Here is a 4,602-nt window from a genome sequence, read left to right on the forward strand (position 1 = left end):
GCGGGATCTGGAGATCCATAATGGCTCCCACATATTCAACGATAACTTTAGTGATCGAATGAACCATTCACATACGATACCAATTCCCTTTGTCACGCGATATTTTACTTGTCCGAGGTTTGATCATCGGTATCACTCTATACCTTGTTCAACCTCGTCTCCTGACAAGTACTCTTTACTCGTACCGTGGTATGTGGTCTCTTATGAACTTATTCATATGCTTGCAAGACATTAGACGACATTCCACCGAGAGGGCCCAGAGTATATCTATCCGTCATCGGGATGGACAAATCCCACTGTTGATCCATATGCCTCAACTCATACTTTCCGGATACTTAATTCCACCTTTATAACCACCCATTTACGCAGTGGCGTTTGATGTAATCAAAGTACCTTTCCGGTATAAGTGATTTATATGATCTCATGGTCATAAGGACTAGGTAACTATGTATCGAAAGCTTATAGCAAATAATTTAATGACGTGATCTTATGCTACGCTTAATTGGGTGTGTCCATTACATCATTCATACAATGATATAACCTTGTTATTAATAACATCCAATGTTCATGATTATGAAACTAATCATCCATTAATCAACAAGCTAGTTAAGAGGCATACTAGGGACTCTTTGTTGTTTACATATCACACATGTATCAATGGTTCGGTTAATACAATTATAGCATGGTATATAAACATTTATCATAAACATAAAGATATATAATAACCATTTTTATTATTGCCTCTTGGGCATATCTCCAACAGCGTCTTGATCTATCTCTATAAATCTTGATTCCTAATATATACGATGCTTCACCAAGGTCTTTCATTGAAAAACTATTATTCAAATAACCTTTTACACTGCTTAATAGTTCTATATCATTCCCAATCAATAATATGTCATCTACATATCTTTACTATTAAATCTGAATAGGTGACCGGCTGGTGTCACAAACGGACCAAAACGTGTTATTTCTAGGCTCAACATAATTTATATGCACTTTCTGTCGCCCCTTCACCCGGCTCGCGATCTGTTCCCTGTTAAAAGGAAAACCTTGCAATCCGTTCTTGTTCCATAAGGAAACCGATCGTTCTCAGGAAAGAAAATAATGATCGGAGTGGCTAGACAGAGTCCAGATCGGTTCAAACAAACGCTACCATCGAGCGCTGATAGACAAAGACACAAAGTCCAGAAATCCATATATACGTCACAATAAAACCGGACGGCAGCCTACCTTTGTCGTCTGCAGAGCCCTGGCGAGGCCCAGCCAAGAGCCATCGCAACGAGTACAATCCTTATTTGTTCATGGCGTGTAGGCTGTAGCTGAGTAGAACTCATCTCCTACAAGGACATGATCGGTCAAAACTACCTATATAAAAATACGAGCAACGAAACACTATGATCAATACGATTTCGAGTTTGTTTTGTCCTCATGGTGATAGGAGATTTCGCGCATCAGCCAATCGCCATGGTCGTCGTCTCTGAAACTCGAGTCCCAGCTTCTTCGACTGCATCTACAGCGGGAAGTTAACCGCCGGCCAATTCTTCGCCTCAAAGGCTGGGTCAGGAACGAGACGCAGTCGCCCGGGCGCGTTAGGCTTCACATCCGGCACGCCGTTCCTGATTAGCACGCTGGACATGAAGTAGTTGCTCGATATTAGCGAGGCAACGAGTACAATCCTTATTTGTTCATGGCGTGTAGGCTGTAGCTGAGTAGAACTCATCTCCTACAAGGACATGATCGGTCAAAACTACCTATATAAAAATACGAGCGACGAAACACTATGATCAATACGATTTCGAGTTTGTTTTGTCCTCACGGTGATAGGAGATTTCGCGCATCAGCCAATCGCCATGGTCGTCGTCTCTGAAACTCGAGTCCCAGCTTCTTCGACTGCATCTACAGCGGGAAGTTAACCGCCGGCCAATTCTTCGCCTCAAAGGCTGGGTCAGGAACGAGACGCAGTCGCCCGGGCGCGTTGGGCTTCACATCCGGCACGCCGTTCCTGATTAGCACGCTGGACATGAAGTAGTTGCTCGATATTAGCGAGGCAACCGATGACTTTGGAGAGCGCATCGGGGACAGACATCGGCTCTGAGCCCTCCCACAAGAGCAAGCTGAGCGCAAACCCCGCTCTTTCCCGTACTCCGGCATCCTCTCGCCGGCAGTCACGAAACACACGGCTCCCTCCGGTGCTGGCGTCAGCAGCGCCGTCCACCGTACCCATAGTATGCCTTTCTCTGCCTCCTCCGCCTTCGGTTGCGGTGGCGCCGGAAGGCAAAATACCTGGACAGAGAACGAGACATTGACGAGCCTCGTGCTTCTCAGCACCGCAGGGGTGCCCCACGCCATCGGGTACTCGCTCTCGCCGCACATCGATCAGACCAACAACACGTTCCGTAACACGGTCCGGTCGCCTCGCAGGTCGGCCACCAACAAATCACTTTGTCACATGAGCACCCGGTGAGGCACCTCTCCGCTGACCTCTCGGGATACGAATCGTCCTCTAAGTCTCTAACTGCAATAGTGTACGACAAGTTGAGGCAGCTTCTGCGATCTTTATACATGATTGAACGGACACAGTCTAGACAATTTTTGTGAGCAGCTACCGAAGTCGTTTCCCACCAAGCTGTATGAGTTGTGTGTCGGTAACTCGGTATCCACTATTTTACATAGGCCTACCACTGCCAGCTAACCTTCATGCAAATGATCAACATCCCAAGATTCTATAAGTTGGCGACTAAGTTAGAGTAATCGAAGTTCTGAATTAAGTGCCAACGTGGGCACTGATCTTCATATTTCAGTACCTTTTTAGTTTGAACTCTGAACATTGAGAGATGCATTGACGAGAACATGTTTGAGTCAGGTCAAAAGGGATAAGAAAATGGACACAGGCAGAAACGAAAGATTAAATTAGTCATAAATATAAATTTATAAGCACAATCAAGGATTTCTATGCATGTAAGCATACTTCTGTGGTTATGCCACTTTTTTGCTCACATATATAATTATTTCTTCCAAAAACTTCGCAACACAGAGGGTAAGAGAGATGCTTGGAGAAAATTGCTGGTGAATCAAAATGATGCGGTGTATAAATTGTTGCAGTCAAGCTACTTAGTAACGAGAATGAGAGTGTTGATGAAAGGGATTTGAGCATCTTTTTTCTCTGCTTCGCACGTAGATGTAAACTTTCAGGAGTGATATATTCCTTCACGCGATTTCGGAAAGGATCATTGTCTTCGTGTTATGTAATTCATCAATCGTCTTATTGTATCGGGTCCTAGGCCCAAGATTTCTTTAACGAGATCAGCTAGATCCCATATTGTCGTTCCAAAGATGTGTACCACCTTTTCCCGTTTTAGCAAACGACGACCTAACCCAGTTTACTTGGCCCGCCCGAACTCAAAACTATTTAAAATTATTTTTTCTTCTCCCGTAGCAACGCACGGGCATTTGTACTAGTAATATCAGGAATGCTACAGAGCTCCCACTCACTTTCTTGTAAATACATTCCTCTCCATGACACTGTATAAACCCGAAGTCTTTGATCACCTTATCAAAGCGTCGGTTCCAACTTCTTGATGCTTGCTTCAGTCCATAGATTGAACGCTGAAGTTTGCATACTTTGTCAGCATTTTTAGGATCGACAAAACCTTTGGGTTGTACCATATACAACTCTTCCTCAATGTCTCCATTAAGGAACGCCGTTTTGACATCCATCTGCCAAATCTCATAATCGAAAAATGCAGCTATTGCTAACAAAATCCTCACAGATTTTAGCTTCGCTACAGGTGAGAAAGTCTCATCGTAGTCAACTCCTTGAATTTGTCGGAAACCCTTTGCGACAAGTCGAGCTTTATAGACAGTAATATTACCATCAACATCTGTTTTTCTCTTGAAGATCCATTTATTCTCGACAGCCTTGCGGCTATCAGGTAAGTCTACCAAAGTCCATACTTTGTTATCATACATGGATCCCATTTCGGATTTCATGGCTTCTTGCCATTTGTTGGAATCTGGGCTCATCATCGCTTCTTCATATGTCGCAGGGTCCTCATAATTGTTGTCCACAATCATGACATTTAGACAAGCATCATACCAATCAGGAGTGGCACGTTCCCTTGTCGATCTGCGAGGTTCAGTAGTTTCCTCGTTCGAAGTTTCATGATCATTATCATTAGCTTCCTCTGTTGCCGGTGTAGGCGGTATATGAACAGTTTCCGGTACTGCGCTACTCTGATCAACGAGTATAGATTCATCAATCTCATCGAGTTCTACTTTTCTTCCAGTCACTTCTTTAGTGAGAAATTCTTTCTCAAGAAAGGTTCCGTTCTTAGCAACAAAGATTTTGCCTTCGGATCTGTGATAGAAAGTGTACCCTATAGTTTCCTTAGGGTATCCTATAAAGACGCATTTCTCCGCTTTGGGTTCTAGCTTGTCCGGTTGTAACTTCTTTACATAGGCTTCGCAACCCCAAACTTTAAGGAACGATAGCTTAGGTTTCTTATTAAACCATAATTCATACGGTGTCGTTTCCACGGATTTCGATGGTGCTTTATTTAAAGTGAATGCGGCTGTCTCTAATGCATAACTCCAAAATGA

This window comes from Lolium perenne, chromosome 6 (assembly GCF_019359855.2).
Source record: "Lolium perenne isolate Kyuss_39 chromosome 6, Kyuss_2.0, whole genome shotgun sequence".
Classification (NCBI taxonomy): domain Eukaryota; kingdom Viridiplantae; phylum Streptophyta; class Magnoliopsida; order Poales; family Poaceae; genus Lolium; species Lolium perenne.